The 25,749-nt window shown below is 41.5% G+C and overlaps 1 protein-coding gene across 1 annotated transcript in view; it reads left to right on the top strand.

Moving 5' to 3' along the window:
- znf385d (zinc finger protein 385D) overlaps window positions 1–25,749 on the top strand; it is an 87,271-nt gene that overhangs the window by 15,059 nt on the left and 46,463 nt on the right. The gene's annotated exons all lie outside the window — the stretch shown is intronic.

The following is a 25,749-nucleotide window of genomic DNA, read 5'->3' as shown; positions in this document are numbered from 1 at the left end:
CAATAATGATCCTCTCCTGTTCTATGCTGTGATTGGTTTTAGCTGTTTTTGCTGTTTAATTATTATTATATTATACAGTAGGTATACTATTTATCTGTTGTAATGTCGATGTGGAAGTATCTATTAAAATTTGAAATTATTCCCTTAGAGATCATTGTTTTTTAAACAGGGGCGTCACATTTCAGAGACAAACTCTTCTTTCAAGATCTAGAACCGGTGTGAACAGATTTCGGAAATGCATGTTTCTACACACCCCTTATTGACTTTGCGATTGGTGAGGCGCTACCTTCGAAATGGAGCACTCACCCAATGTGCACTTAGTGTACCAGGACTCATGTGTAAACTCGTATGGATCTATTGATTCTCTTTTTGAAAGTAGAAAGTAATAATGAGGAAATATGTGGCCTCGCACAGCTCGGATCAGTGAGGTCATCCAAAAAAAAATACGATGACTTCTGGAAAAAAAAAGACAAACCTTGACAGATATAAGTCAAAAGTGTCTTCTTTGGAATTACAAAGATAGCTCAATTTTAACACTGCTGGAAAGAGAGGTTGACATATGGAGCACAGCTGGATAAGAGTGAGAACACACACACACACACACACACACAAAAAGAAAAGTTGGGACATCGTTGAGAAAAGCTCAGATAACCCATGGGAAGGCAGATTGTTGCATGAGAAAGTTCAGGAATACTGCGTCTCTTTTCTCGCCCTGTCTAATCTGTATTTAACAGACTTGTCTGCAGATAATGAGTAATACACTGGGAAGCCTCCAAGTGTTGGAAAGCTGATACTAGATTAACTCAAAGTAATCACCTCTCGCTCTCGGTCGCACAGACACACAAACACACACCATTCTTGCCCTTTCAACCCTTCACTTTTCTTTCTCAGCCTCTTTCTGTTTCCCTTTTTGTCCCTTTCCTAATCAAAAACTCAGTTGTAAAAGCAGGAGTTGATACCAGACGACAAGTTACTGTTGTACATTATGTTGTTGTGCTGGCCCCTTTTTTTTAGCGCTTTCATCACCAGTGTAAGTTTGGTTTCAAGGGTGCAACAAAGGAGCCTGTTTGCCAGCTTGGAGGTCTGATCAGGTTTCTTGATGTGTCACACAGTCGGTGGCTTCCTGGGTGGGAAAAGATGTTTTACAAATCTTATAAACAGAGAGCTGAAATGTCAAATCATTGCCACAGAGGAAAACTCTTGGATTCAAATGGTTGCTTGAGTAAAAGTAAACAAAAAACTGGCAGCAAATTGTACTTAAAAGGGACAGCTAAAGGGACAGACCACAAATCAAAAATATATATTTTTCCTCCTACCTGTAGTGCTATTCATCAATCTTGTTTTGGTGCGAGTTGTCCAGTGTTGGAGAGATCGGCCGTAGAGATGTCTGCCTCCAATATAATGAAACTAGAAAAAAATACTTTTTTACAGCAATGTCTATTTTAAAAAATCATGACCCGGTCACTCAAGATAACCCCCAGACCTGGTTGTGACAAGTTTCATGTAGGAACTATTTTGCAGCGGCGCCGAGGCTCCGTCCAGCCTGTTCTCATTAACCATTTGTTCAAACAGTAACACAAAGTTAAGCACTGTAATTCGTAAGCATTCCACGTATTTTTTGCTGTATTGACTACATTGACGGCCACTGTATTAGAAGCTTGCCGCGCAGGGAGGAGGTCGGGGTGGATGGGTGGGCCTTAACATACAGGACTTTCAAGCCAGGGAGCAGAGTTTGCTTCCCGGGGAAAACTAGAGTCTTTCAGGAGTGTTTTACTCCAAACCACGATCTTTTTCCTAATCTTAACTGGTCATTTTGGTACCGAATCTTAACTTTGTCGCGGTGCTTTGTACCCGGCTCAATGTCACCTATTTTCAGGTAACTGAACCACCAACTACCGCTGATACAACGGAGGTCTGTAGTCGGCGTCACAAAGCTCTGTAGTGGCTTAAACAAATAGCAACTGCCGCTCGGCGTCATGGAGCTTGTAGCCAGCCAACGTCACGTGACCACCTGCCATCACATGACCAGCCAGCGGTCTCCTAATTACGTAGGATATCATAGGGTTTGGTGTGCATACATTTTCGTACGATATCATATGGACCCGTTCATGAGAATGCATTGCTCCGTCCGGTGCTTGGCGCCGCCCAAGACGATTGGGATTGGTTTAAAGAAATGCCAATAAAGCCCACAGAATGCTGCATGGACTAGCCAGACCCTCTTCAGTAACGCTGTGGGGGAAGGTCTGGAAATGCGAGACTAGCTATAAACTCATCTCCACAATGTATGCTAGCAATATCGGAGCACGAGGAACTTCGGCACAGTGATACAGTTGGCGGGTGTAGTTTGGCACAAAGAAAATAGTTACTACATGAAATTTGATTTCAGGGTGAACTGCCCCTTTAAAGTAAGCAAAGTAACAGTTCTCTCCATGAAGAAAGTGAAAACCTTCAGTCTCGCTTATAGATTATCTGAAGAAGGTAAGAAATGAGGACAAATGGAAAAAAAAAGGCCAGAAGAAAAGGAATAAGAGAAAAAGGCAATAAGGATCAAATGAAGGTAGGAGGAAATGGAAACTGAGAAAAAGAACAGAGGGGAAGGATAAAAAACAAACAGGACAATAAAGATGCTAATGATATTTTATGGGTTTATTTCATGTTACACATGGAGTAAAAAGCTGAATATTTCCCTCTGAAATGTAACAGTTTAAGTATCAAGTTGTGCAAATGAAAATAATAAAATATGCTCTTTACTAATCTATGCAAATATCTTTCTTAACTTTAACTAAAAAAGTTGCTTTCTGCCTCCACATATGGCCAATATGGCTTCAGTCAAGCAGTTTATTAGAAGATGCGGATCTCTGATTATAATTGTGCGCAGAAACCCAACAGCTGTTCAGTTGAGTGCAGCAGATTTAGTGATTTACAGACGAAGCTAGTTTCCATGTGAACTCCCACTGACAGCACACTCTTTATATCTGCTTGAGATGAGGTCAGATTTGCTTAGGTGCCTCCAGGGCTCAACAAACATTTACACTTCCATATTAAAAACAAAAACACACACATCAAATAAACTCATAGATGATGACAGTTCTTCCATTAAAGCGCTAAGAACACACTTCATCCTAGAAACACTCACATTATTAGATGTATTTTTCATACGCGGTACGAAAAATAAAGAGAATAGTGAAAGCGTGTGCGTGCCCACACCTGTGTGAAATGGGACTATTATCAAAGTCTCTTGTTGAGCTTTTGTGCAATCTTGTTCTGGGCTGAGTGACTGTGACACAATCAGGAAGTATTTTGCCAGAGGGTAAGAAAAGAAGTTTTCTTATCCCCCTACATGTTCTCTCTCTCTCCTTTGTCCCTGGTGGGCCTCTTAATTCGAGGAAATGTAACAGAAAAATGTGGCTTCAAGTGACAAAAAAAATTAAAAAAAATAAAAATGACTTCGTGCATTTCACTACAGGTGCTCAGAGAGACACAGGGGGGGGTAAAAAGGTCTTCGAGGAGGCTCCAGTTCGAAAGGAGCTTTCAGACAAACAAGGTACTGTAGAGTTCAGAGTATAGAAGACGATCAGCAACATGTCTTGTAGCGGTTATGTTTTTATTACCAGGTGTGGAGCGGTTTATGAGCTACTGTATTTTATGTCTACTTCTGTTTCTTAACAACATAAGAAATTTTGACTGCAGACTGATTTGATAGAAAACTATTGGTCAGTTCTATTCATGTTTAAATTAAATTTTTTTAAATGCTTTTTCCCAGGAATCAACCCAGTATTAGTGCATTCAGGCCCCTCTACTTTATGTTGCAGCCTTATGCTAAACTCCTTCAAATTCATTTTTGATCTACTCGGATCCCCATAATGACAAAGCAAAAAACAGGATTTTGATTTGTCCAATTTATTAAGAAAAAACTGTAATATGTATTAATATGTATTCAGACCCTTAAGTCAGTACTTAGTTGAAGCAGAGACTACGGCATTGTACACCTGGATTTGGAGTCTTCCTCAGTTTGAGGTCCTAAAACACTCTGGATCAGGTTTTCATTGAGGATATGTCTGTACTTCTCCTCAACCCTGACCAGTCCCCCCCCAGTCCCTGCCGCTGAAAATCACCCCCACAGTATGCAGTATGCCACCACCATGCTTCACTGCTGGGATGGATTGCGCAGGTGATGGGTGGTGCCCAGTTTCCTCCAGATAATGACGCTTAGAATTGAGGCCAGACTGTCCAATCTTTGGTTTGATCAGACCAGAGCATTTTGTTTCTCACAGTCTGGGAGTCTTTTATGTATCTTTCACTGGCAACGTTCTCCCACAGGCTCACTGGAGCTCAGCCAGAGTCCATCAAGTTCTTCGTCACTTCTCTTATCAAGGCCCTTCTACCTTGATTGCTCGTTTGGCCGGGCGGCCAGCTCTAGGAAGACTTGTGGTCGTTCCAGAATTATGAAGGTTAATGTGCTCTCTGGAAGATTCAATGCAGCACAATTTTTAAGTAGCCCCCCCCCAATCTGTGCCTTGACACAATCCTGCCTCTGAGCTCTGCAGGCAGGTCCTTCAACCTGGTGGTTTTGTTCCTTCTCTGATTGTTCAGCTGTGAGACCTTCTATAAACAAGTGTGTGTGCCTTTCCAAATCATGTCCAATCAGTTGAATTTACCACAGGTGGACTCCAATCAAGCTGTAGGAACGTCTCAAAGATGATCAAGAGAAGTGGGAGGCACCTGAGCTACATTTAAAGCGTCATAGCAAAGTGTCTAAAGACTTATGTCAATGTGAAATTTCAGTTTCTTTCTTTTTAATAATTTTCAAAATATCTAAACTCCTGTTTTCTCTGTGTGTATGTGTGTGTGTGTGTGTGTTTTTTTGTGCACTCAAATAATTAATCATGCACATAAATTATTGGGCTCTTGAATTATTAACTTGGGGGCACAAATTAATAATTTATGTGCATGAATAATATTAAGATTCTGAAATATGGTTATGGGATGTCAAAGATAAAACTATATTCACATACGTATCTCCAACAAAAATACTTTAAATCCAAGCACCTTCTTTACATTGGAGTGTCCGTTATTTCATTGTTTATTGTATCACAATTATAAATTCTTTTTTATTCTTTCAGCACTAATTGGTTGTCTAACAGGCTCCGAAACAAACAGATATTCCCATCTTCTTATCTAATCTATTAGCAGTCTCTCAGCTGAATTTCTGGACAATATGAAATTCCATTGTGGAGATTTTAATCTATATTTCCAAATACCTATCAAAGTCAGGGGCCTTATTTTAATTCTTAGCAGCTCCTTGGCTTGTACTGTAGATACATACATCAGTGACATATCTAGATGAAATTAATCAAAACGTGTCTGGTGCAATAAGAATTTTCTGGCTTTGTCCAACTTAACATTCCCCATCTGTTTTCATATCATTAAGAAAGAGGTTTAGTGTTTTGGTTTGTTTCCCTTTGGGGCCAGAATTTTGAGCAGCTAAAATGAAGGCGAAAAACTGATGAATAACGTGTCACATTTTATTATATCCTCTTAATAAAAATTCTTGAATTCCTTCACCCAACAGCAGTTGGGTGAATTTTCTCAATCATTACCAAAACAATATAATCCTTTAACTAATGTGAAATCCGGGCACTTAATCATAGAAATTGTATCACTAAAACAACAGTAACAAGTTTTTTTTGACACATTTGTTAACCTGAACATACTATATGTGTCTGTGTTGAGGATGGCACATAGTTGCTTTGCAGCGAAGAGGCCAGTTCAGAGTAAAAGAAACACTAATGGCGTTTTTCCACTACATGGTACCTGCTCGACTCAGCTCGGCTCGGCCGCGGTGCCCCGTCCTCCTTTTTCCATTGCAGATTTAGTATCGCCTATTGAATGGCTGGTCGTCATAGCGACGCTGCAGGAAACTGCCGCGACCTAAACGCGACACACACAGAACGTCGAATGTGTGTTGTCTTTGATTCTCGGCATGTGGCTGTTGCCGCAGCCAGAAGACACATATTGTTTCAAAAGAAGCTGGAGGCAGCAAAAAAAATAAATCACAGCTGGCTAAACTATTTAAAAATGGCGGGTTTGTTCAGGACACCCCTAGTCTGTTGCTGGCAATGATGACGCAGTGATTAGTGACGATTCTCTCTGACCAATTAGTAGTCTGCAGGTTTTCACGTTACCTTTTGGTATTGCCTCAGCTCGCCTGGAACTTCGCCCGAGGCGATACAAAAAAAAAAAAAAAGGACTTGTTGGCAGGTACCATGGACTTTTTTTCATAATGGAAAACCAAAAAAAGGTGAGTAGAGGCGAGCTGAGTCGAGCAGGTACCATGTGGTGGAAAAAACGCCAAAAGTGAGCTTTGAAGAACTTTTGGGATTGCTCTGCAACTTTCAATTGATTCAATCGTGGAAGAGTTGTTACAACTGCCACCTTGAAAGAAACGGGGCAAACCAGAGAAGAAAACGGGGGGAGAGCTCAACAGGAACAGGTGAGTTTTGGAGTGTAATGAAAGAGAAAAGTGAAAGGCGGAAAAGTAGTTTAGAGGAGGTGTATGTGTGTGTGTGTGTGTGTGTGTGTGTGTGTGTATGTGTTTGGGTTGTCTTTCTTTGGCCCTGAAAATAAGATCTATCTTGCCCGGAGCCTACATTTGTCTTGGAAAAACAATACAAACTCCATTTCCCCCTGCAGAGTAATCGGGAATGTGATTTATCGATTGTGCACGCAGATCTGCACGCTGGGAAATTGCTTTGTGGTCCTGCAGCAGCAGTGACACACAGGCCTCCGTCTGCAGCGGCGACAGCATCCCAGTCCATTTCATTGTGTACCCACCCTCGCTAAGTCAATGTTAACATCAATGGCTGTAGTGGAAATGTGACCGTTGACAAAGCACACACACACACACACACACACACACACACACACACACACACACACACACACACACACACACACACAACACACAACAACACAGTGAGGTCAGAGGAATTCTTTTGTGCATTCAGGGTTCTGGAAGTAGGGGTGTCATGCTCCATTATGGCTGTTTGGAGAAACAGTTGAGCTTCGTAGTGCAGTTTCCTAGAACGAACTCCGGCCAACATCTGACGAATCAGGTCGGGACATTGTCCAAAATTGCCCTTTTTACATGTAGCACACAACAGGAGGTTGTCCGTGTCAGACGCGTTCTCACATACTGTAAATACTCTTATTGGTTTAAAGCAAACAGGACGATTTTGGCATTGGCCCTTACCGACAGAAGTCCCCGAATCTCGCTGTTTCTCCAGTTAGACAATTCCTTCTTCGAGTCTCCGTGTAAACGACCCTTCTTTTTCACCCTTGGATGTTTGTTTTCTTTCGGTATCGCGAAACCGCATGATTGAAACGTCACCAACATGCCCACTCGCTTGCTGTGAATTCTCCGGACAATGACCTGCTATATTTACACATGGGCTCAACAGGACGTTACAGGGGCTTTGCATAGGGAGGGTCCGTTTGATGTCCGGTCCAACTGATTCTCACATTTGTATTCACTCACATACAGCTTCTCAAGGGAATGTCTAGATCATTTCAGGTTAGCAGTGCACGTGTGAAAGTGGCTTATGTGAGATTAACCCTCCTGCTGTTTCACGGGGCAAAAGTGACCTGATAAAAAAAAAAAACTATTATCCACCTGTGTCCGTAGTTCTCCATAGCAAAGGAAGCTGTGGCTCTCTATTGCATTTAGAGATGGAACAGTATCAAATTGAAAAAAACACTGAAGGAAAACAGACTTTATGTTTTTAATTTTTAATTTTCTATATGCTACCTTTCGTTGAATTATTTTAGGGAACCCAACATGCCAAGCCCCTTGAGGGTATTCTGGATTTCCTTTGCATGTCTTGTTTACTTAATTTGTTCGTATATGTAACACCGTTGTTGTTTTTTACTTGTGCTGACTAAATAAATCAAACAAGTTTTTCATAAATTTAAGCTGCACTAATCAATACATTTATATTACCAATGGATCAAATGACAATGTAGTTATCGCTTAGTGATAAATTATCACTGCTGCTCTTTTTGCATCTTTCAGCTCATTGTTTTAGTTTTACGGCCCGTAACTTTACTGTTTTGGTTCACTCTCACGGCTCTCATCAATGTAATTTATTTGATTATTTTTTTAAATAGCAGCTCAAAAGTATGAAATTCCCACTCCAAATTAATTCAAATGTTGCTATTTTTTTCTGCTGGATGTGTAAATAAGATCTTGCTATAACATGTTAACCATAACACCTACATTAGGGTTGAATGAATTAAGTCACTTCAGAGACATTGAGATTTGTCTACAATAGACACTTTTCGGACAGTAACGTGTGATCTACTCTAATCTAAACCTACGTATTGTTGCATTATCAAAGAGACTACGATTCTATTTTGGAACATTTTGATCATCACTCAAAAAAAATCTTCAAAAAGGATTTAATGGTGGTAAATAAAAACTTCCAGAACCAGCCGCTCCTTTTTTTCTTTTTTTTTCTTGTTGACCTTTAAATGACAACTGCTCGCTCCAACAGTGCTCTGTATGATGATAAAATGAAAAGTACAAAGGGTGAGTGGGGACTGTTTTGCAGACTCTCATTTGATTTACACATGTCTCATAAACATCTAATGGATACTATAAATTGTATTCCCGGGGGGGAAGCGCGCGAGCCAACAAAACGGCGGGGAATGATCAAAGCTAGAGAGCGAGCGGGACCACCACGGTGCCAGCCGCCTTCCCTCCAGCCAGTCACACCTGCTGGAGTGCAGTGGAGTGCATATCTGTCTAATGTGCGCCGCAGCGGGCCTTATCATTTAGCCCATGCTCTGGGGCTTTTTAACCCCTCTGAACTGACTGATAGCTTTATGTTGGTGGAGCTCGTCTTGATGTGTTCTTCCACGATACTGTTTCTCTCTCTCTCCGTGGATAGCTTCCAGCTCACAGCTCTCTCTCCGGTGGAATGCAGAGATAATAGCGGGGGAGCTCTAGATGATCTTTTATGGAGGTGCTTAGTGCCAGCTTCCCAAACGAACGCTGTAGTCCAGCGTCTCCTCCTTGTCTCTATAACCTACTGGCACTGCACGCCGCAGTCAGGTTAACAACTCTCAAAGCTCCTCTGGGTGTTTAAAACCTGTGAATGTCAACCGCGGTGTGATAACTGATGAACACGGGGGTTTGAATCGAATGACAGTGATGTATATTTGTTTCCCTCTTGTGTTTCAGTGCACACACTGTGCACATCAGATGCTTGGATGTAGGAGAGGAATGGAAGACAAAAGCAATCTGTTTTTGCTTATTTGATGACGTTGCCATGTGCCTGGGATTCTTTGAGGCGATAACAAAAATATGTCCGCTTTAAATGCCCATCTGGTCATCTTAAAACAGGGACTGCTCAATTTGACAATTCAAGAATGTATGTACGTAGCATTTAAAAACAGCAGGTTTAGATTTAGGAGAATTGTGGTCACAGACAGTGACTTCAGTAGATTTCTGTAAACAACAGTAAAAGAACAGGACCTGGATGACATGAGGTTCTGAGGTTTATCACAAATGTCGCCCTGCTGGCAAACAAGTGTCGGAAAAAGCCAGCGTTAGTTAAAAATGCTGTCTTTCCAGTTGTTGCACGCGTGACCACAAATGTTAAACACATGATGCTGACGAAGCTTGGTTGAGGTGGGGATGGTCACAGTTTGGGGACAATTGTGGCATGTCAGTGTGGTCAACCCTCCTTCTGCGAGGATGCAATTATAATAGAAGTTAGATTAGATTATGTAGTCTTGTCTAGTCCACAGTTATTTTCACTTTTCTGTCAGATATATCAAAATAAGTTTGCTTCGTTTTGCATAAAAGAACACAAACCCAAAACAGCTCGGCATGCACAGGATTAGCACAGATGTCCATAAGCAAACACTCGAGCCCAAGAGTGCAGAGGAAGAAAGGAAGGGAGAACTCTTCAAAACAGTTTCACGAGTGAAAGCAGCGCCCTTGATTTTGCACGGTTCACACCCATGAGAGCCTTTAGGTCTAAAGAAAAATCTGTGGATCACAGTTGATTGGAAAAAAAGAAAAGAAAAAAAACGTATTCCAGCCACACAGATTGTTTACTTTTTCCTCACTTTCTCTAATCTTTTTTTAATGTGAAATCCTGGATGGTTTTACCTCCTCGGACCTTTGAAAATCATATGCAACCTGTGAGAAAAGGTTGTGAGTCAACATTGTTTTCCTTAAAAGTGTCCCAATCCAAAGAGGTTGGGAATTATTACCATAGATCACTATGGGATACTATGGCTGGGTTGAATTTGGAAGTGCATTAGATTTATGCAGGCAAATGGTTTTTTTTTGTAAGTTTCTAAGGGGAGCTGTGGCTTCATATTGTCTTCTTCTCTCTCACATTGACAGCCTGTCTCACTGGAGGCCTGAGTCTGATGCTATTTAGCCAGAAAAGTTGTGGTTTCTCTTTGCCTCTTAAAGTTGAACTCAACTGGGGATTGTTTCTGCTTCCAAGAAATGTTTATCCAATCTGCCCATTGCAAACATATGAAAACCGAGTACTATTACCCTTAAAGACAGCTGTGTGAGAGTTTCCCAGAGCTGAGCATGTTCCATCTCTGACATCCGTCCTTCAGTAAATCTCCTTAACTGTGTGTGCGTGCGTTAGGATTGGCCTCACGCTGTACCGTGTTTCACCGTAAAAACAGAACCAGCTGGAGCGCGAGTGCGAGCAGTTTGCACCTGCAACGCCATTGTTCCCATAATGAAAAACACACAAGTCCCAGAGGGGGAATTCAACAGTGTCTTTTTGCACGGAGACAAGGTTGACCCGGGGATTTACGAGAGTGACAAAACTCCCAGGATTAAATCATCGTTTTGATGAAGGAGCCCGGGGCTGCAGTCGTATGAGGTCTTCGGACCAACCCTGTTTGTCATCAGGGATACTTCCTCTTTGTAAAGCTTTCTCATGTGTATTTTTTTCAAGAGCAAGTTTTTCTCTTCATGAGCTCATATAAACGTGTCCCCTGTGTGCCCAGAGAACTCAAACGAGGGTCAACCGTAAATCCTTTCTGCTGCAGAAACCCCCATAACAAATGACAGCTGACTTGGAGGTGAAGAAACTGAGCTGAAAGTCAGTGCTTTGAATTCCTTGCTTTGCAATCTATAACTGGAAAAAATGCAATAGCTGTCATTGTGTTGCAGTTTGAAGGGCACACAAAAATGTTTTGTGACAAAAAACACAAGAGAAGCCCCTCACATGCAGCTAATGAGTGCCTCAGCATTTAACAGTACAAAGCTTTACTGTAGCACATATGCTGAAATATGTATAACGGAATAAATGAGAAGCAGGGAGTGTTGATAAAGAGCATGCTTGCTCAGCAAACTTTCCCTGCATTAAATGAAGCTAAAGAATACCAACATCAATGAAAGCAGAATTAGAAACTTGATTCCCCGCAGGGCCTGTGAGGAAAGTTACAAGGAATACGGCGCGTACGTTGCATTGTTAAGATCCAGTGTTTGCAGGTGGCTCATGCAGTTTTCTATCCGAGGGCATTGATTTTGGAAATCCAATAGATGGCCACGCTCCTCGGGCTCCTCTCTCATTACCACACTATCAGCCTTGTTTGATATTCATGGTGGAATATTATGAGAAGATAAATCGTTTCATCTTAGTTTTTATTGAACCCTGCCATGAGTGAGACACTCTCCTCCATCCTGTGGGCGTAGCTGAAGCACTTTGATAGAATGATGGATTAGAAATTAGCCAGTGAGGGAATTTAGCAAAAACACGATCAAACTCTGTCCGCTTGAGTTTCACTGCACGTGATTTATATGCAAAAAGACTTTCAATGTCCTGACATTGCACTATTCCAGAGCTTATTACGGTATATGCTAAAAGCAGAATACATCATTTTTTAAGCACATGCATCTCATCAAAAACCAATATGTTCATGATGTGTTTCCAATGTTGTTTGCTTTGCTGACATCCGTGCATGTCCGAGAGATCACCTGTTAATTAAAATGTGGACGGGACTGTAACAACCTTTTCCTTTTGAAGTTTGAGTTTCTTTCCTTTTTCTGTAAAGCTACAGTCTCAGTGATGCATACCGAGCACTGGAAGCTTTTCAGTTCGATTTTTTTTCCCCCCCTCCCCACTCCCCCATCAGCTCTCTGCAATGTCATCACTACTAAACTACACATTTACCGATGACACAAGAGTGTTTGCTTTTAATAGGCTCTGTAGTATTGGGAAAACATTAACTCACCCCTATGGAGTACATTTAAAAGCTTCACCTTAAATGAACTCAAGCATTTTGGATTTGGAGATTGAGATATAAACTTTTAGGCATGGTTAGGTCTTAGTCCAATGTGCTCTGCTGCTACAGGATATTCGTAGTCATGTCCACTGCAGCATAAAATATGACCGTTTTGGCTACCAAACTGGTCTTCATGAAGGTCCGACTGAAACAATGTAAAACAAAATAGAAACAAGACTCAAGGCTGATTTATGGTTGTACGTAGGCTCTGCGTACAGCTCCATAGCCTACATAAGTGACCTACGATGTTGTGAGGATTCATACTTGTGTGCTGGTTTTCTCTGCATCGGTCTAGCGTATCTCTTTAAGACAATAGCCGGTATGTGTGTGTGCGTGGGGAGTGTGTGGTAGAGTGAATGAGAGAGTGACAGGATTAGCTTCGGAGCGAGTACCAACTCTGGAGATAGAGATGGAGAAACAAAGTGCTTTCTGATCACGGTCGGAAATAAAGTAGCAGGAAAAGTTATTTAACCCTCTCCTTGATTCCATGTTGTTCACGGAGAAGGAGAACCTGGAAATGAGTAGAGGGAAATGCGACGCTTTCAAGCCCAGCCAAGCAGACCAATCACAGTCGCTGTGGTCTGCGTCACCGCGACGTGTACTTACATTTCTTGGGAGGTGCCCATCAGGCTACAGCGTACCTAGGGCATAGATTCAACGCAGAACATAGATCAGGAGTCCACTGTCATGCTAGCAGCTCTGTGAGACTGTAGGCACTGTGGTGCTTTGAGCTAAATGCTAATGCCGGCAACATGCTCAAAATGACATTCTGCTTGAATGCTGATGTTTAGCAGATATAAGTTTACTACGCTCACCTTCTTCGTGTAGTGCGTTAACATGCTGACATTTGCTAATTAGCACTAAACACAAAGAAGAGCTGCAGGTGTCACTTCCTGTGCAGTATTTGACATGGTTCTATCTGGAGTTCTTTTTGTAAAATGGCAGATGTAAAAGCTGTGATTCACTGGTGGCAAAACTGATATATATGTACTGTATCTATATTTTATAGCAGTTGATCACAGAGAGAAGCCAATAGACCTTCAATTAGATGAAAATGTAATGAATAATCACTTTAGTTTATGTAGCATTGCAGCCAGTTTTATCACCATAACAGCTGACAGTTGGGACGCTCTGCTGGTGCTGAATGGGGCGTGATCCTTTAAGGTTATGGGAGGACCTGGTGCAGAGGGGGCTTACGGTGCTACATTGTTATCTTTCATCTCAGCTGGACAGGGGACAGACTGTGAGGCTGCCAAATGCCTTAAGGGAGCTCTCCCAGTTCAATATTTCATCCTGATGGGGCCCAGTGGTGTGAGAGGGGTCAGCGGTGGAGCAATGGGAGAATCTGTCGGGAACATTCATACCTGGTGAAAAACATTGTGTTTGTGAGAGAGAAGTGCAAAGAGAGCAGAGCAAGGAGGGAAGACAAAAAGGATCAGGGCTACAAAAAATGGAGAAAGAAATCGAAAGGGGGGAGAAGGAGGGGCTGATTGTTGGAGGGCGGAGAACATAATCATAGATATATAAACAAAGAAAGAAAGACAGTGAAAGAAAATATAAAAAGAAAGAGAAAAAAAGACAGTGAAAGTGAATATCCAAACAAAGAAAGAAAGACAGTGAAAGAAAATAAGAGTGCTATGTCCTCACAATAAAACACATCCATTTGGCCCATGCTGCACCTTTCTTTTTTGTGTGTCTTTTCACCTTCATTTGGCAATTCTATTTCCTAATTGCCATCACTAAGCAACCTGGCTTAAAAAAAAAAATTAGACATGTTCATAAGATCTATTTTACATTGTCTCTGACTCCTCATTTTTCTGTGATTACTAATTGGACTGAAATATTTATACAAAAAGCTAAACACACGTACATGTACCTGTTTGAGTGTGATGTACAAGAGGGATCCTTCAGTCAGAAACGCAGATAAACAAGTTTATTTAAGTAAAACAGACTTTTCCCCAAAAAGTTTGAAGATGACCAAATAGATCTTTAGTAACTTAGTTAAAACCAATAAAATATAAAAGAAGGATTTGAAGACAGAATGCAGATTTTATGAAATTCATTCAAAGCACAGTTTCTTCCCTACCCATTTTACATATGTAACTAGCAATATTATGTATTGGTGTATTACATTTTACTAAATGTATATCCATATGACATACATTCATTGGACATAGAATGACTGCATCTGGGAACAACTGTTATTTTACAAGATTTGCTCTCAAGTGTTATTTACATAGCTTATTTGCTGCTACCTACCAATTTGCACTATTTGTAATGGTGTGTTGTGTTATTGGTATTGTACATTGCTGTACTAAGTCAAAGACAGATTTCCACTGAGGCAGACAAAAAAGTCAATCTAATCTAATTTGTCAGTTTTGGGGCTCCTAGTCTAATATCTGAAAATATTACACACTAGCTTTAGTGATTTAATGCTGAGTTATTGTGGTACTTTTGAAACCTCAAAGCTGGACTCAATTGCTACATTTTGCGTAATATTTTGGTGGTCACTCCCCTCTTTTCCTCCTTTATCATAATGTTCTGTGTTTTTCTACGAACACCTGGAAGCCTGTTCTCGTTCGTTATAAACTAATGAAATCCCCCCTCGCATTTGACATGCTAGTTTCTGAAGTCCTTCCCGTGTGGCAACAAGCTATGACATCAGCTGATGATGAGCTAACGGACTGGGTCAGATGGCCGAGGTAAATGGGAGACACATAGGGGCGAGGATTACATTTGACAGGTCATTTATCCCACTTTGGTTAATAGTAAGCAAGGCTGGCGGCCATGAATAGACCTCACCAGTGGAGCCGTCATTGACCAGTCACTCTTTCTTTCTGTATGTATTTTAACAGATATGAATGTTTATATTATATACCTTGCTTGCTTTTACAGAATAGATTCCTCTGTGCCTCCGGAGCATGTGAAGAGAAGACCCAGTATAAACACTACATGCCTCAGTCATACACCTTTCAAATATAGTCTACATTGTGTATAAATTATCAAAACACAGGCGTCTGTTGGACAGATATGTGCTATCCAGCAGCTCTACGCATGACATACACCTTAGCATGATATCATTATAGAGCCTTTAAAATGACCGGTGCTGCAATAAATTCCTTAATATTAAAATGCATAGGTATGTGCAGTCGGTTTGGCTTTTGTGTGGGCTCATTATTTTTATCCAACGTTAAATCAGCAGCTGATTTGCTCTCGTTGTCCAATTTTCCTCTTCTCTTTTGATTACTGCAAGATGACATTGTTTACTGTAAAAACAGAAATTTTTTGGCATGTGTGGACATACAATCCAGGTGAAATTCAGTTTAAGCTAGTGCTGTCAGTTAAACGCGTTATTAACGGCGTTAACGCAAACCCATTTTAACGGCGTCAATTTTTTTATCGCGAGATTAACGTTCTTTTTGGCCTAGCAAACTTTGTCGTTTTTTTTACATGCTGTTGCAACAACTAGTAACACCACACCGGATCTAGCTAGACCGCAAACAAAACAACAGGCACACCGCACACACTAGTTTGGGCTTGCGAGCCGGCCAAAGAGTAGTAGGCTAATGTTACATTTTGAGTGGATGGCGAGCGTGAGACGCCAAAATGGATGCCAATAAGATTCTGAATGGAAAGTTTACTTTTAAAAAGTTGCCAAATGGTTCCATTGACAAGACCAAAGTGATCTGTGTGTTTTGTCGTTGTGAACTGATCCTCGCAGCACGTCCGGTAGGAAATACCACTTGATGGCCAAGCACACAGCTGTTGCAAATTCTGGGTGTATAGTTGGGCTATGAAAGTGTGAGAATTTTGCACCAGAGGATGCGGTTCACGTCTCGTCTCCTATCTGCAGTCAACATTTGTTTTTTTTAACCATGACGGCAATCTTTCCCTAATATAGGTTTTAGGGTGCTTTCACATTTGCAGTTTAGTTCATGTGGTCCTGACAAAGAGAAAAAAATAGTCATAGTTGCCTTTTAGTTGTGGTCTGCTTCGTGCTCACATTGATTTTTTTTTTTTTTACAAAGAAACCAAAACGAGTACACATGAAGTCAAACAGACTGCATATAACTCATTGATTGGGCAGTTTTGATGATTGTCATCCCGCATCATCAGATCAGGACCCACGTGGGGAAATCAAAGTCGGATGACTAACAGCCGGTCATGCTGTACTTAGTCCAGCTCACTGAATGTGCACAGATGTGCAGGGAAAAATCCCTCCCCTTTTCACTATCTCCACTATCTATTTTTTGCAATGGCATCGTTGCTGCATTCGGGGCTTCAAGCTGCCAAGGACGGCTGTGATTGGTTTAAAGAAATACAAACAAGCCAGAGCATTTCCTCACTTATCACTTAGACACAGCGCTGTGGAGATAGGTCTGGTAATGCGAGACTCTGCTGCACTTAATGCTTTAATGTGTCTATTTCTGTTCTCTGGCGTCACAGGGAGCTCACAAAGAAATTACTCATTATGAGCGTTATTAGTATTATTAGATTGCAAATCGACCGCATGTTGTGCATAATGAAAAAGAGGCGTCTTGTTCAGCAATAATCTGCAGGATATTACTGGGGGATCTTTAGGTCGCTCACTTTTTAATGAGCTTAATGAACTGAAGTACACACAGTAAGAAACAAGCACAGCAGACTTCGGTTTTAACAGCTTTGGACTGATTGATTGAGGGGAAATCTCTGCACGGTTACCATAGTTGATTTGCATGAATGTAATCATGATTTATATAGATCGGATATAATATCACTTCATGAACAGATCATGATCAGCAGATTCAACAGTAGTTTTTAGTTTTTGAAATCATGCTAAAATCACTTTACATTTACTATCAAAAACTCCTGTGATGGAACCATTTACAAATAAACCACACCAGGGTTCAATGAACAGCTTTCTCACCAGCCCAAACAAACCACACCAGAGTTTGTATTAAACCTAGTCTACATCCACGACATTCCACTTCCGGGATTGCTCCGTCGCTGCTCGAAATTCCGCCGGATATCCCTCTTTTCGCCCGGGTGCCCGTTACCTTCCGCTTTCTCTGTGTTGGCATTCTAAACTTGATTTCTGAGAACTATGGTTGACTGCTCCTCAGATCTCTGCAGGGTAAATCCAGACAGCTAGCTAGACTATCTGTCCAATCTGAGTTTTCTCTCGCACGACTAAAGCAACCTTTAAACGTACAGCCGTTTGCAGCGGCACCGTGGCTCCGTCCGGCGCTTAGCACCGCCCAAGATGATTGTGATTGGTTTAAAGACATGCCAATAAACCACAGCAAATTGTTCTCCCATCACAGAATGCTGTGTGGACTAGCCAGACCCTCATGCGCAGCGCTATGGAGGAAGGTCTGGCAATGTGAGACTATAGTTTTAACCAAAGTGCACAGGTTCAGTGAGAAAGCACCTCAACCTTTAACATAGAGGCGATATATCCAAAAACATGTTCAAGTCATTGTTGGACTTGTTTCTACTGTATATCTAGAAGATGAGTGGGTTACTGCTTCCAGTTGTGTTCGTAGAAAGCAGATTTATAACTCCAGTATCGTCTAGTCTGTAATTTGTTTGACCACATAAATGATGTATATACATTCACATGCATAATGAAAAAGAGTTGAGTTATACTGTTGATGGAAAACCACCATTTTATGTGTTGCTTATGAGATGATTAACCAACTGCGCACCGGTTTTACTTCTTTATTGATGTAAACAAAACATAATAGCATCAATAATAAATAACTTAGAGATCGTTATTGCAGAGTGAAAAGGTAGAAGAGAAAACCTGATTTTATTCTACTGTGGATTGTGATTTTTTTTTTGTAAGGAGCAAATATGATTTTACAAACTTACATCACGTAATAAAAAACAAAGCTCATACACGATGCAGGATAAAGAGCACACATTCATGCTGTGGGGCAGTACAACTGTGACTAACTGCTTTGCTCCTTCAAAGAGATTGTGTAATCCCCTCAGATAGTGTTCAGACAACCGAATTAAACCAAAATGTCACGTAATTGATTATTTGATCCTTTGTTGAGTTTTTTTTTTTGCCAGCTTCTTTGTGCGGCACAAACTCCTTCTGTCACACACAAACCGACATCAGGGACGGTTGGCATACGAAGCCTTGTGCGACCAAAACAGATAGCACTTAGGGTGTGTTTTTGTCCCTTTTATCAGTCGTCAGTTGTAAAAGACAGCCTTTCTCGACCGCCATCTCAGCTCATCACTGTCTTGTCCTGTCACATTATCCGGCAGCGCTGAGCGGGGGAACAACCGCGGCGGCTGCTTTGCTGAACTTTGAGACGGACAGGCCTTCTGTGGGCTGTCAGATAGTATCCGGCAAATAACCTGCTTATTCTCCCTCGCTGTCGACACAGAGACAGAGACAGAGACACATCAGTGCGAATCAAAGACAGCCGGACCAGTGAAATGAGACGCCCACAGAGAAAATAGATTTACGATACATTGTCTCTGAAAGCTAGCAAATGAAAGTAAAATGTAAAATATTTCACTTATCTGCAAGCTTTAAAATGTGCTTTTAGATTTTACTTCATGGTCAAATTAATCTGAAATTTCGTAAATGAACGAAAAAGGAAAGAGGGAAAAAAAATCACATAATAATGTATACCTTATTAACCCCTGTTTGGAAAATTCAACATTTTCACTTATCACACACTTATTTTTATTACTATTATTTTCATATGCACACTCACACACACACACACACATAGAAAATACGCACACATGCATCCATTGGAGAGATGTCAGAGCGAGGGAGCTGCCAATGTACAGGCGCCCTGAGCAGTTGGGGGGTTTGGTGCCTTGCTCAAAGGCACTTCGGTAATGCCCAGGAGGTGAACTGGCACCTCTCCAGCTACCAGTCCACCCTTCATACTTGGTCAGTTATCTATCAGTCTGAATGACTCTCGACTCTCCGGTTCCAAAGCCAAGTCCCCACGGACTGAGCTACTGCCACCCTAAAAGGTAAGACAAAGGAAATTGTTGCTTGAAAAAATGAGTGAGTATGTGAGATAAATAAAAGATTAGGAGTACTGATTTAAAGAACTAGAACACTCGCGCAGGATAACAACAAATACAAAAAAAGCTATTTAAAGCTGCATTATGCAACATTTGTACATTCAAATAGTAAATAAGCTACCATATACACATTACTGGTTGTGTCTTTGACTCTATGTGTAAGATCCTAAACCCTTTATTTGTACCTGAAATTGCTTTTTGAACAATGTTAAGGATGTTTATGTGAGCCCAAGACCTGTTCAGAGGAACTGCAAACATTTATTTTTCTTTAATTGCAGATTGTCTGTGTTCGCCACCTGCTCTCTGATCGTCTGCGGCGGCTTTACCGTTACCTCAGGCGGGAGGCTGTTTCAAGGCAGACAGCTCATCAGGATGATTGACAAGTGTTAGTGCTGGAACTCAACCAACTGAGAAAAAAAATTCCATATTAGAGCTTGAGGAAGTGATTTGAAAGATGACACTGAATTTAGCGTGCACTGTACGCTGCTGCAGGCTTGAAAATGGGCATGCGTGATATGCTTTGGCGTGTGCGTGGGTGTTCGTACTTATGTGGTTCCTCGTGCTTTATATGTGTGTCACGGTACATTTGCTCCGGCGACATTTCCGTCCCTGGCAGGCGTGGCCCGTGCGGAGTGTGTGGCTCAGTGGGTGGCTGATGGGTGCAGGAGCTCAGGGAATAACGTGTCCCTGGCACAGCAGCTGCTCTCCTCAGACGGGGCCTGAACACATCATGTTTTAGTGCGGGGAGGGAATGAAATGCTACATGAATAAATCTTAAAGAGATACATGTAAAAGATACACAGGAGATGGTGAAATTGTGGTGCTGAGTTGTCCGTAAATTAGCGGCCAAGAATAGCACACTGGATAAAGAACATTTCATCCCTTTTTTCTTCGCTTTATACCCAATGATTAATGATAGTGCCACGTACTTAAATTTCTCCTGATCATTTTGCAGGATTTTGCCATTTCTTGTGGCCTCATCATCACAAATTCATTTCACAGCATCTGCACCAGACTGAAGGAGAAATAACATGTTTCTATCCCGGTGCGTGTTTCTAGTAAGAGGTCATCCGTTCTCTCGTGGCCCAGATGTTTTTAACTGGCAGGAGCTTTCCAGAGCTCAGGCCCCAGTTTCCCAGCAGGCTGCAGTGCATTTGGTTCTCTGCTGTAGTGTTTTACTCTTGCCAGCGACCCTCGCCAACTCCATGTGTCATCCCCTTCTCCCTTCCCAAAAACTTGGGTGAGATTTACAGTACAAAGGTGGACTCTTGCATAACACTCTCTTTCTTTCCAATTTGGCAACAAAGTGTGTCAGGGCAAAGGCAGAGGAGAGTCCCTGCTCTGGTAACGTAATGCAGACTTTTCTGTGTTTTCAGGGTGAGAAGCTGCACATTTCAATGTAAATCATTACATGCATTTCAATTGAGCAAGTGGGCGTTATTTGCTCCTACCTCTTTGACTTTGCCTACACAGTGAGTGCAGCGTTTCATAATGCTGATTGTGCATAGCGTAGCAATTAATGGAACAAAAGAGCTGATGTTGTTAATATGAAAGTGATATGCACTCAGTCATCTTTGCTATTCTAGATGTTCCTTCCTGACAGGAGCTACTTTCAAATGCTCTGCTGTATATTTTAAATGTTTCATTTTTAGTAAATTTATTCTTCATTAAAAGCCGATAATGCATCCAATTTTTTTCCCCGTCTGTTACGTAGGAGTGTTAGATCATTCTACCCTTGAATACTGTACTACTAAAGCTGTAAAAGCTTTTATTGTCTCTTTATGCCATCTCTGAATTCCATTTTTTGTTATATCTGGATGCATCTTAAGAGCAAAACTAAGGACCTGTTCCTGCCTTAAAGCTGCATGAATTGAGTTTTTTGGCACTTACAAGCAGTGGATCATACTCAACATATCATCACCTTCTAAAGCTGATATGATGAATGTGCTATAGCCTAATTACACATGCAGCAGACATGACGCAACATTAGAATTCATTTAGATTTGTGTTTCTAGTGACCTGATGAATGTTAAGCCCCATATTCATTCTACTTTTACCTCCGCTGACTCCTACGGGAAATATCTGGCTCCTTAGCTGCTAAATGCTCCACTATGTTCACCAGCTAGTGGCTAACTGAGTCTGTTTGCCGTGTGGTGCCGAGCAGGTCGGATACAATTGGTTTAGCAGAGCTTTTTTGGGTAGCACTTTACTTTGTGTATGTGTTTTGCTGGCGACTTCTTTAACAACGAAGAGGCTCAAAGCATGAGCATGTAGCATCTGTCCCGGTTCTGGCAATTTGTGAAACTGATCCTGGTCCATACTACTAATTGGTACTGAAAACCACATACATTCTCCCTGCAGACCTGCACCGTGTTGATGTGTGTCAACACACTCTGTTCCTATCAGAAATATAAATTTACTGCAGTGCTGAAACACAATGCCATTCCTCAGAAAACCTTTTATATTGAGTGCCACAGTGGAACATTAGTGTCTGAAAAACACCCACCAAGGACTACTTTGTGATACTGAGCATTGTCTGTGAACATAAGCACTGTGAGTGATTCATGTGAGACTGCCTCACTTCGCTGACAGCTCAATTGCTCTAATTGTTTTTGCTGTGAGAGGAACCTTTTATTGAAGCATGATTTTGATTACATGTATGAATCGTTGTGTCAGAAATTAAGTGGAACCGTTCAAAAATATTACAGTGACAACTCACTTTATTTGAGACATGTTTTTATTAATAGATGGAAGAAAAAGATGCAGGTGATTAAAGCGGAAGAAAAATATACGTTATTTAGTGTAAAGCACTGTATTTAAATACATACTTACAGATTTTGACTTCACTGCTCACTCAAAGAGCATCAGTAATGAACAACTTTTTTATTGCGTTTTCTGGCATTAAATCTGATGTCAAAGTCAGAACCATATTGGGACCTCATAACTCCAGCAACACATTACAACCCTGCAATAAATCCACAATATGTCCCTGCTGTCCCTCCTTCTGAAGCACACATGCAAACACATGCACTGCAACCCCGAAATTATCTAGGCATTACCCGGAGAAGCTGCATGTGACAATGCAAATGTCCGGACATTAAATGGACTTTACCCTGTCAGCTGCCTAGTACTGTCCAATTGAGCCCATATGTGAACAGGGCATGTCATTGTCCGGAGAATTCACGGCAAGAGAGTGGGCGTGTTAATGACGTTTCAATCATGCAGCTTACACCATTCTGAAGAAAAAAAAAAGTAAGGTTGAAGAAGAAGGTTGATTTACACAAAGACGGCGACGGAAATGTCTAACTTGAGAGACAACAAGATTCTGAAATTTTTAGTCAAATTCAAGGAACGGCAAGGGACTTGGTTGTTTATGACAAATCACGAACTGGCTACGTGCCCGTGGTGTAAACCGCATCTGAGTATTTCCAGTAGGTGAGAACCCGTATTATATGGACCATCTCTTTTTTGTGAAAGGGAAATTCTGGAAAATGTGCGAACTTTGATTTGTTTATGAGAAACAGCTTCTGTCTGAATCTGATACTTTTTTCTTTGTCTTTGTCCTGAACCTGTTTCTGTGTCCAAAGGCACCAGTATACTTCATCAGAACAGCTTGTCAGATGGTTAGACAGCTTTGGAAACTCCCTCCCCACACACCTTTTCGACGTCGGAATTGGAGACAATTTATGTAACTTTCAGAAACACATTCACACCAACGCAGCAATTGACCAGCTGTACTCTTTTCTCTCTCAAGCTCTTTTTGCTTACAGCTCATTAAACTATCAGAGCCGCACATGCGAGGCTGACGTCCTCCTGATTACTTTCACATTCATTCATTTGGCAGATGATGTTGTACAAAACAACATACAAATATGAGGTGCAATGTAAACCACGGCAGATCAAGGAGAAGCCTTAACTAATAAGTGCCTCAACACTCAGTGCCACATTTCACCTGCCACGAGTGCCACAAGGTGTGCAGCTCCATGAAGTAGCTGATGTGAAACTGCTCTCTGACAATGGAAAATTGAGTTGCAGAGTTGCTTAAGGATAAAATGAATTCCTTGTTTGGATTGCAGTGAATGGATACCGTGATCACTTTATGCTGCTAGTATTTTGGAAGACAGAAACTTTTTTTACACAACTATTTTTGTCACCTTTCATGTATACAACCAAGTGCAACAATATAAATGCCATGTGTGCTGGTATCCCCATATTTAAACAATTATTACACCCTTTTTATGGTGGCTGGTTTTTCACCTAATTGAGTCTGTTTTAAGTCTGAACCTGGATGACCCTTTTTGCTTCCTAAATTGGTCTCTGGCGGATTGTTTCTGCTTCTCTGTTTGATCCTAAATGGGTCTCCTCAGAACCAGTTTTTGCTTTTTTTATTCAGTGGCTCTTTTGTCGTCACAGTCTGAGCCTAAAGCCGCATGCGGCGAGAGTCAGTCCAAGCCTGTATCTGTCTCTCTTTCAGAGTCCGCATCCCCTTCAGACCAATGTCATGTTTACTTACTGTACCAGAGGCTGCTTCTATTTCTCTTAGAGAGTCTGCATCTGTTCGCCCGGCCTTTTCTGAGCTTCAGTTGCAGTTTGTCTCCATTAGGCCTCCGTCCAAGTTTGTTTCCCCCTGCTTTCTGCCTCAGTCAGTTCTTCCTCTGGACCCAGTTCTCCACCATCCAGTCCCTCTGAGCCAAGTCACTCGGTTTCCAAGTTCTTGGTGGCACCCTGACCGGCCTGGAGGGATGTTTGGAGTCTGTTATGGCGATGTCTGCACTGCCTCCCTCTTTCCCTCTCTTCAGCCCCTTCTTATCCTCCTCCAACTGTGTGTCTTTTCTGCACATTTCAATCCCATGTTTCTTTTTTTCTTTTTGCATCACATGCCCTGTAGTCGCCCTCAGTGAGGTTACGTCCTCTAGAGATCGCCTGACCCCGTCACCTGCATACCCAGCTGCTCCTCATTCAGTCCGTCACAGTGTAAATATGGAGACCAGTTTTCAGCCAGTATTGGCCAGATTGTCTGTTTTGCCAAGCTGCTGTAGCTTTCCAGCCATTGCTGTCACCTGCACATGATTACTCTCCTTCCTGCCTCAGCGCTTCAGGGATTGTTTCGCTGGTTTAGCTGCCAGTGTGGGTGAAAATCTAAATATTAGGAATACCTTTGAGTATAGACCAGCACCAACACCAACTACAACATCAAGGGTTAGCGTTAACCCTAACCCTTGATGTTGTAACCCTAACTCCCGACTGAGGGGTTAACCCTAATCCTAACCCAAACCTAACCCGAAGAGTTGAATCAACTTCTCACTGACACAGTGTCAACAACAACTTGGATTTATTGTAGAGCCACTGCATGGATATATCACATGAATCAACAGAGAATGCAATAAGACATTTATGTAAAGATTATTGTGCGGTTCTACTTGAAGCACCAGTAGTTTTCAACTTTTTCTACCTCTGCAGACAAATACTTTCAAAATTCCAATATTTGAAAAACAGCCTCAGTTCAGCCAAACAGCATCCACAGAAGGTGACCGTGTAACATCAGGGTAACTACCTTCTGCAGCACAATTGTCAAGGTGGATTAATCCTCCCACACACCGCCAGCACCTTTCCTCCCTCTGCAGCCAAGTGGTGCCTATTGAGGCACTTTTTCGGTGAGGCAGATGTGTTTGTTCATTGCCCAAAGCCCTGTCACCACACAGAGGGAGGCCCATGCCAACCAGACAAGCAGCGTGCAGCAATGCAGTAGCCTGTTCACTCCTAGTTAGTCCTAAAAATAAAAAATATATATATTTGTGTGGTAGATGCCTTTTTGTTTGTGTGCTCATGTTCTTTGTGAATAATCTCAGGTAACTTTACAATAATTCTTCAATATTTTTCAACTTTTCTGAAACAATGTGCATCACTTTCTTATTATTCTTACTGCTACTATAATGTCACTGCTACTACATTGCACATATCTGTACATGTTGTTCATACATTGTTCATATTACATAGCCATATTTATTCTGCTCTTATAACACTGCAATATATTTCTTGTCTTGCCTATGCACCACCTGTCTATACTTTGTATATCACATTGCACTTTTCTTTTTTTTTGTACTTATGGTTAGACGCAAACTGCATTTCCTTGTCTTTGTACTTGTACTCTGCACAATGACAATAAAGTTGAATCCAATCTAATCTAATTTGCATTTTTTTCTGTTGGGCTTGCTTGCAGTGCATTGGATTTAATGGCATCCATGGGTGAACCAATTCAAGGGCCCAATGAATTTATCTTGCCAACAGGTATTATCTGTGAAGCTGCAGCGTGATATTGCTTGTGCCTCCACACCATAGAACTTGGCTGTCTTCCAAAAGCAGCGTTAGGTGATTTACAGT

Source organism: Perca fluviatilis, chromosome 7 (assembly GCF_010015445.1).
Source record: "Perca fluviatilis chromosome 7, GENO_Pfluv_1.0, whole genome shotgun sequence".
In the NCBI taxonomy this organism is placed as follows: domain Eukaryota; kingdom Metazoa; phylum Chordata; class Actinopteri; order Perciformes; family Percidae; genus Perca; species Perca fluviatilis.
The sequence above is the reverse complement of the archived record's forward strand: the minus strand, read 5'-3'. Positions and strand labels throughout refer to the sequence as shown.